The 9,226-nt window shown below is 45.2% G+C and overlaps 1 long non-coding RNA gene across 2 annotated transcripts; it reads right to left on the bottom strand.

The window, feature by feature from the left end:
- Positions 1-204: 204 nt before the first annotated feature.
- LOC140905959 (uncharacterized) lies at positions 205-7,446 on the bottom strand. 2 transcript variants are annotated; one of them, XR_012157005.1, is made up of 4 exons: positions 7,361-7,446; positions 3,582-3,660; positions 1,769-1,944; positions 205-290 (listed from the first exon to the last, which is right to left on the bottom strand). It is a non-coding gene; the product is annotated as an uncharacterized lncRNA (long non-coding RNA). The 2 variants fall into 2 exon arrangements; XR_012157004.1 differs by having other exon boundaries at positions 1,769-1,941.
- Between the last annotated feature and the right edge of the window lie 1,780 nt (positions 7,447-9,226).

Here is a 9,226-nt window from a genome sequence, read left to right as displayed (position 1 = left end):
TTAGGTACTTAAGTCTGAAATCTTAATGTAATTGCCTATAGAAAAATCTATTTACATCATCTATTCAATATTTAAGGATCAGTGTCCATGAGCTTTTAGGCTGAAATTGCCAAGCCATGACAGTATGGTAACACTACCACCTCACAGCAATTTGTAATCTTAGATTTTATTTTAACGTCTAATACTAATAGACAAATCAGCTACAGGGCACGTTGCTTTCTGCCAGTGTAGGTGCCACCACCCAGTCTTATATTCCAGTTCTCCAAGGACCAAACGTATTATCCCAGATCCTGCAGAGAGAGTGAGTGAGTGTTACAGCTGAGCAAGAGCTACCAAAAAGCATTCACAAACAGTTGTCAGATAAAATCCACTAATTCATTTTGAAGGTATTTCCAACCCCTTTTGTTTTATTCATTTTATGCAAACATTCCAGTAAGTCATTTTTTTCCTATGTTCACATAAAGTGAAAGCCCAATAAATACTCACGTGTGTAGATGAGCACAAAGATTTATTCCAGAAATATTTTCACAACCTTCTTGTAATCTCTGAGTTCCCTCATCTCACTTAGAAAACTATCAGTCACCCAATCAGGAAGCAGAAACACCACCATATGGGAACACAGGAACTGCCAGATTGGATCAGACTTGAGGTCCATCTGGTTCTGTAGCCCATCTCTGACAATACCAATACCAACTGCTTCAGTGGAAGGTGCAAGAAATCCCATTAGGGACAATTATGGAATAATCTACTCATAGAGAAGTTTCTTTCTGATTCCCATCAGAGTTTGCTATTGGTTTATGCCAGGAAGCATAAGAGTTTGTATCCCTTATATTTTTTATCTGGGCTAATGCAGTTTTCATTATCCACATAAATACCTAATCCATTTTGAATCCTGTTAAGCTCTTGGACACCATGATATTTTGTGGCAATAAGTCCCCAAATTACATGTTGTGTAAAAAAGCATTTCCTTATATCATTTTAAATGTGTTGCCTTTCCTCATTGGATGGTCCTTGTTCATTAATTATGAGGGAGCAATTTCTCTATTCCATTCGTTATTTTGCATCTCTCTCGTATGTCCCCTTCTTTTATTTATGTCTTCTCTAAAAAAAAACATTCCCAATTTTTCCAGCCTCTCCTCACCAGGAAATCTCACCGTGCCCCTAATCATTTTGGTGGCTCATCTCTGGTCCTATGCATTACTTCTATGATGCACATGACCAGTTCTCCACCAATAGGGCCTGATCCAAAACCACATGAAGTCAATGGATAGACTCCTGTTGTCTTTGGATCCAGCCCGTCACACAAATAGCTAGAGACATTGACATAGCTGAATAATTCATGAAGCCACAGGTCTAACTATGTCCACAGTAAGCAATGCAGCCAACCATTGTGACTAATAAACACATTTGTAAAAATCAGAATCTATTTGTAGAGAACTCACAAACAAAGAAGCCTAAATTTGTCAAATAAATTATAGTGACTAGTTCACCTAGCTTTAGTATGCGCACCCACCCTGCACTATGTGCATACAGCCTTATCAGAGAGATACAAGCCTGCCCATGTAACAGATGCATGTTTTCTGTACTCTGGTTCAGCTGGGAATGCACGCTGTAAAGCAGAAATAAATCACATGGAACTTGCTGTCATTTCTCTACCTTCCTTCAAAAATCTTCTGATGCTGCTGCCTGACTGGTTTGAGTTGGCATAGTTTTTAAATGAAATCTGGGAGACTGGCATCAACAGCATTGCCTAATTTTTAGCTAATACCTCTGTGGGTTCTGCGTTCGCATCTGGCCAGTGCCGTCATGCTGAGTATGATTATAATAGGCTGCTGCTCTTTCCCAAGCCGGAAGCTGGGGTACTGCTACTGACAGACTAAACAGAGACTTGTTCCAAACACAACAGCACATCACAGCCAGCGAAGGGTCGGCGGCGCGGGACTTCTCCCAAGGCATAAAAAAAGAGAGAGAGAGAGGAGAGAGAGAGAGAAATGTGTTAACTGTGCTAACAGTGCCAAGTAATATGCTTCGTTAAAAATTTAATCACCTGCAAGTGCAAAACAAGTGCAAAGCAATCATGTTGTAATTAGCACAGCAATTAACACCTCCCTTTTCGATAGCACATGCATCGTAGGAAGTGCATGATTGCAAGTGTTTATGCTTCTGACAGACTAAGTTCCTATAGAGAGGAAAAAATTGCTTAAATAGATTTTTTTCTTGTCTTTTTGGCATTTTGGCTGCTAGGTGCCCATGAAACCCCAGCACCAGCTGCCATATTGGTTTTGTGTGAACACTGTTTCATTGCATAGTGTAACTAACAAATACAACTTCATTTGGGTCCTCTTCAAAAGACAAACATTAACATCTTCTGTAAAATTATAATGTGAATAATGTTTCTGTGACCAAATGTGACACACGTATTATAAATATATGCTTATTGGAAACCACAGCTTACTGTAAACTACATATCAGAACTGCATAGAGATCTGGGTACTCAGGAACCATGCAAAGGGGTTGATATAAAAGCCAGAATAGGAGAGAATCTAGTGAACTCAGCGTGAGTCTGTATTTGTACAATACCTAGCACAAAGGGGTCCTAGTGCGTGACTGGAGTGCCTAGGTACTACAGTAATACAAATGATTAATAATAACAATAGCAACATGAGACTGAGTAATGTCAGAGCTCTAATCCTGGGTTTGTCTAGAGTGGTCTAGGGTGAGTCACTTAGGCCCAAATTTTCTAAAATGGTCCCTACTTTTTGGTGTCTCAATTCTTGGGTATCCAACTTTAAACATGTAAAGCCATGTTTTCAGAGGTGCTTTGTATCCATAACTCTGACTGAAGTCAATGGAAGTTTTGAGTGCTCAATACACCAAGGAAAATCAGGCTCTGAAGTTGGGCACCCAAAAACTGAGACACCAGAAACCAGAGGCCACTTGTGAAAATACAGCCCTTGACCACTCTGGCTTTCCCCACCATACTATGGAGACAACAACATTTAGCTACCTGCCAGGAGAACTGGCAAGATTAGTTAGTTAACTTTTGCAATGAACTTTGAAAATGGAAAACGCTAAGTGGTGGTGTTATTATTAGGTCTGAATCAAAATAACCACTGTCTGCCGTGAACCATGACTACTAAAATATTACTCCCCACACACGGGGAACTCTCTAGCTTGCTACTGAACTCCAGAAATTCACTTCTAATATTTGCCACCCAAATAATTATCTGAACTAAGATTGTGCTGGCACAAGTATTGTATTATAAGTAGAATTCTACATAATTACCATGGAGGAGGGCTGCAGGGGCCAAGCAAAAGGAACAGAGTAACTATCGATCGCTCGGTCTCTTGGGAAATTTCTTGGGCCTGATCTGCTCTGAGATGGTAACCGTGTTTGAACCGGTGCCTGTTGAATTATATTTTTAATACAGTTTCTCATTTATTTTGGCACCATGCGCCGCATGTGAAACTGTGTTTAAATCCAGTTTAGTAAATGTTGTGTTTGAGCTTGTGTTTTATCATAGTTTTCAAACACAGTTCTAGTCTCAACATCAACATGGCCCAACCACGCTCTCTCTTACCTCACTCTGATTTAAGTGACTGTTGTGTGATGCCTTCTACAGATGGATCGGCAATGACGAGTCCAAAGGCTGCTCAGATCTGGAACACAGATGTTGGATTTTATATTTGCTAGTCCCCAGTATGATCTGGGCTACAGAGAGCTACTGTATGCTCGCACCATAGTTTTGCCTGTGTCTGTATCAGTGATGTGCTGCAGGAGGCTCTCAGGACCTTGTTAAAATTCTGCTGCCACATTTATGGGAGATTTGGGTGATTTCCCTGCTTCTGATGGAACTCATGGCCTCAATGTGTATTGCTAAATCATCCCTGCCAGACATGACTTACCCCCGAGGCTCATAAATGTTCTTCAGAAGAGCAATTGTGTTGTACTTGGCACGCACTGGAATAAGATGTGTCAGGATTTTAAAAAGTAATAATAATTTCCAGGGGAGAATACACCTGAAACCCTTGCCCCAGATCTTCATCTCAGCAGACGTCACCTTTGAAATATCACACGGACAACACTGTGCTATACTATAAATACACACAGTATATGTTTCAGGAAGAAAATGTTGTATAGTGCACAGTCAGCACTTAAATAAAACACGTATAGACTTCCCAGTGCTGAGCCCTCCTCTCTGCAATTATCTGCACTTCTTGTACACTAAAGTTTATCACAGGCAAAGGGGAAAATGTTCCATGAGAGTCCCTTGTTAAAGCATTGGCAGCACAGTGTATGAATGAGAGAGAGGCTGAACGTCTCAGTCGCTCCACTCCCAATTCCCTCCAACCCAAGGACTGATAATTGTGCTGTATTAAGGACTAGCAAAACCACACCTGCTGGGATTCTAACCCTGAACAGAAAATTGTGTGTTAGTGGGGTGGGGGGGGGGCGGATTCTCTCATGAGTGCATGCAAAGGACGCCATGCAAAGTGCATCACATCATCCCTCTGGAACCGAGTCCAGCGGAGAAATCTAGCAAAGTGCTCTGTGACCATTTGAGGCCACAGATTGTGGCAAAGAGCTGTCACAAAATAAGAGCACCACCAAAAAGAATAACTTGCAGAGTGGGGAGGGAAGGTTAGTGGACCAGGCAGCGGCCACTAGGGAGAAGTTACAAAAACTGCAAGGCAGCCATGACACATACAGCTGCTGATGGGGCCTACAATGGAGCTGTAAGGGGTATAGATTAAGAGCTGTGGTCTGATGCACGGGAAATCAGAAAGTCACAGATCCAAGCAGGCGTCTTGCTGGAGTATAGAATCTAAACTGAAGTGTTGGCTCTCAGGGTACTCGACAGCTAACCATGAATTTAAAAAGCACACAGCAAGGAGAAAAGTGTTTATTAGAAAAAAAACATCAGAGCTCACCAGCCAGGACGAATCTCCCAAACTGAATCTGGACAAATGACCAGGAATCTTCAGAGAAAGTAACAGCAGTCAAGCATCGATATCAGAATTTGACTGCTGTTGCCTGTGGTGTCCATTTCCAAGTCACACGCAAGGGAACTGCTGGACTCCTTGAGTATCACCTACTATTCTCAGTGTGGTATTAGAGCAATGATATTGAAGGTTTTTTAAAGGTTCTGAAAGGGCTAATGTGGATGGTATAGCGTCTCTGAGCTTATAGCTCTTTGGATTAGTCAGGTATGGATGTTATTTAGCCAAAAGGAGGTAAAATGGAGACATGAGTGTGGTACCAGTAAAATGTAAGAGATAAAACCAAGAAGGTGACAAGTCCAAGACAACCTGAACTTAAAGTACAAACGGACATGACGGCATTGAGAGAGGTTAGCAGCACAGGTAATTAATGTGTGGAGTAGACTATACAGCAGCGATGAATGCTGGAATTGTGCACAGGACCTAAAATGTCCAGGGCCCTGTTCTTTCATTGTAGGATTCAAGTAACTCCCATTGATTTCAGGACAATAGGAGATCCTGCAACCCATTTGGATCCACTCCCCAACCTAGGGTCCATAGGTTCTAGTCTCCTCCCACAAGGCACAAATAACCTCTACTGACTTTCCATGGTGTTGTGGGGCCCAGAAAGGAAGAAAAACACAGCTAGAAAAAGGCTGAAAACCCACTCATTTTGCACACCCAGGTTTCTAGCCACCCATCCCTTTTTTCCTAAGGAGAAAAAATTAGATAAGGCAGAGGTATGATGAAATAATGAGTAGGACGAGACCATGTTACATTACTTGGTATCACTCCAACCTGTGAATGATTAAAACAAAAGAAAAGGGGAGTTTCCATGCACACTAATGTGAAAAGCATTTTATAATAAAAAGCGCTGAAACTCTGGGGGCTGGTGGGAACAAGTCTGTTGCAACATTTCTAGATGAGACATGGTGCACCCAGCAGTGCATTGTAAACAGCTAAAAAAACCAAAGGGGGAAAAAAAAAGACAGAGGAGAAAAGTAGTCTCGTGGAGCACAGAAGTGGGAGCCAGACGATCCGGGTTTTCTCCCTGACCACCATAGACTTCCCATGTGATCTGGGGCAAGTCAAGGGGTTCTTCAAACGTGTCAGACGAAAAAGAAAGATCAAAGATGGTGTGGGTCTGCTGCTCAATGGAGATGGTGAGCTGGTAACAGAAGAGGGTAGGAAGGCGGAGCTGCTCAATGCCTACACATCGAAGATCTTCTGACCAATTTGAATCCATTCAAATCAGCAGGGCCGGATGTTATTTGAGGGTACTGAAGGAAGTAGCTGAAGAAATCTCAGAGCCACTGACAGACAATAATATTTGCAAACTCATGGATACAGGAGAGGTCCTGGAAGGCTGAAGAAGGATGAAAATAATGCCCATCTTTAAAAGGGGGAAAAGGAGGAGCTTGGGAACTATAGACCAGTCAGCCTGTCCTTGCTACCTGAGACGCTACTAGAGCAATGTATAAAACATTCAATTTGCGAATACCTAGAGGATGGAGGGACAGGGCAGGATTAACCTTTTGTGGGCCCGGTGCCAAACATATTTGTAGGGCCCCCTGGGGAATGATTGTAAAAGGGGTTGGGGGCAAAAGCACAGAGGGGCAGGAGCTAGGGTTGGTTTCTGGAGCAAGGGAGGGGCCATGGGTAAACTGCAAGCACAGCAGGGCTGGGGAGGGGGTAAATAGGATCTCCCCCCCGCCCCCCTGCCCACATAGAGCAGGTACCTACCTGTTTCTAGCCCATTCTCTTCGTCTCTCTCTGCACTGAGCTGCCCCTCTTCCCGCAGCAGCAGGACAGGTTCTCTTCCAGCCCTCTGGGGTGGGTGTTGGGAGTGGGAGGAGCAGAGGCTAATGTGGTTACTCCTATAACCGGACTTTTAGTTTCCAGTCAGCACCGCTAACAGGACTCTCAGGTCCCATTTTCTACTGGAGTTTCCAGTCTAAAACTGGATACGTGGCAACAGGGCTGCCAGAAAAGCCGGGGGGCGGGAGGGAGGGGTGAAGCAGTTATTTTTAAGCGGGGGGGGGGCGGGAAGCAAGTGGTGGGTGGGCTAGGGAGTGGAGAGGGGCAAGGGCCATGTCTGCTGTACTGCTACCCAGGTAGGTTGGAGACGGGGGATGGGGGGAGGGGGAAATCAGTCAACACAGTATCCCCAGTCCAAGGGATGTGACAGCCAGTGGTGGATTCAGAGTTAGTGGGGTCCTCCGGCCCTGTGCTCAGCTTCATTTTTGGGGCCCCTCCTTGGGACCTAGCCAAGAAAAAGAACATTCTCTCTTACCTCCTCCCCCGCCCCCATTTTTCATTCTTTTTTTCTTCATCCTCCCCCTAGAAGTAGTAGCAAGTAAATGAAAATAAAGTGAGGTACCTTGATCGTTCTTGTAGTCTAACTTATTTTTCCACAGACCACTTGAAAATCGCAGAGGGTCTTGACGGACCACTTAATGATCTTTCCAAATATTGTTTGTACCATTAGCTAACTATTGTAAAGCGCTTTGGATAGAGTGCTTTATTTAAAAAATGTAAAAAAAACATTGGGGTGAGGGGTCTGGCCAGGAGCTAGGGTGAGGGAGGGGGCTCAGGGTTGGGGCAGGAGGTTGGAGTGTGGAGTGCTTACCTGGGGCAGCTCCTGTTTGGTGCAAGGGGTGCAGGTAGGAACGGGGTGGGTGCAGGAGCTCCTGTTTGGTGCTCAGGGTGGGGGTGGGGGTGGGGGGGGTTGCAGGAGTCAGGACAGGGGGCCGGGGAGGTGTGAGGGGGCAGGAGTCGGGGCAGGGGGCTGGAGAGGTGTGAGGGGGTACAGGGGTCAGGGCAGGGGGCTGGGGGTGTGGGCTGGGGTCATAGGGGTGCTCACGGCAAGGGACTGGAGGGGTTAGCCCCAATTCCAGCCCCTTCCCCAAGGTCCCACCCCCACCTCTTCTCCTCCTCCTCCCCGGAGCAGCGAGCATACTGAGGCTCTGCTCTTCCTGCTTTCTCCTGCCAGCAAACAGCTGATCAGTGGCAGGGAGAGGGGGAAGGGAGGGAACGCAACAGGCTGAGGGAAGAGGCGGGGGAGGAGCTTGGCTGCCAGCAGAGCCTGCCCTGCTGCAGCAAGAGCTGGCAGCAGCAAGCTTCTGCCCCCACAGGAGAGAGCAGGGAGCAGAGAAGAGCGGGCCAGGCCAGGGCCTCTTTGGACTGTGGGCCCGGCACCATGGTGCCGTGGTAAATCTGGTACTGTGGAGGGATGATCAGTAGCAGCCAGCATGGATTTTACCAAGAACAAATCATGCCAAACCAGCTTGATTTCCTTCTTTGACAGGATAACTGGTTTGGTGGATAGGCAGTATACCTGGATTTGAGGAAGGCTTTTGACACAGTCCCACAAAACATTCTGATAAGTAAGCTGGAGAAATGAGGGCTTGGTGGAACTACCATTAGGTGGCTATATAATTGTTCAAACAACCCCAAACGAAGAGTAGCTATTAATGAAATTATGTCAGATTGGAGTGAGGACTCAAGCGGGACACAGGGATCTGTTCTGGGTCCGGTGTTGTTTCACATCTTTATCAATGACCTGGATGTAGGAATAGAGAGCATCCTGATCACATTTGCAGATGACACAAAGGTAGGGGGTTGCCAACACTTGCGAGGACAGAGCTAAGTTTAAGAGGGATCTTGATAAGTTGGAGAACCAGGCTATAGACAACAAAATGAAATGGAATAAAGACAAATGTCAGGTGCTACACGTATGGAAGAAAGGCCAAATGCACAAATACAGAATGGTGAACCGCAGCCACTGGGAGCTGCGGGCAGCCATGCCTGCAGATGGTCTATGTAAACAATCTGTCTTGCGGCCCACCAGCGGATTACCCTGATGGGTTGCGGGCAGCCTGCAGGCCGCAGGTTGCCCACCACTGCTTTCAACACAAGAAATCCTGCATCTTGGCAGGGTTAGACCAGATGGTCCTTGTGGTCCTTTCTAACCCTATAATCACTTGATTATCAGGAGTTTGTGCAGAATAGTGCACCTTATTTATATGTACAAATTTGCACATGCTAATTGTGTATTTTCACACAGAAGTGACCAGTTACTTCCCTAATAGGCTATTTGATTGTGCAAATATTACCTTGAAGACCGCAATTGCCGTCAAATAGGCCCTTATGCTTTCTGTGCATCAGTTCCTCACCTGTAAAATCTAGGTAACACATATACCTCACAGATATGTTCTCAGGATAAATTAATGCATAAGGTTCTTGG

The sequence above is a fragment of the Lepidochelys kempii genome, chromosome 2 (genome assembly GCF_965140265.1).
Source record: "Lepidochelys kempii isolate rLepKem1 chromosome 2, rLepKem1.hap2, whole genome shotgun sequence".
Taxonomy (NCBI): domain Eukaryota; kingdom Metazoa; phylum Chordata; order Testudines; family Cheloniidae; genus Lepidochelys; species Lepidochelys kempii.
Note: the sequence above shows the minus strand (reverse complement) of the source record. Positions and strands in the feature narration are given on the sequence as shown.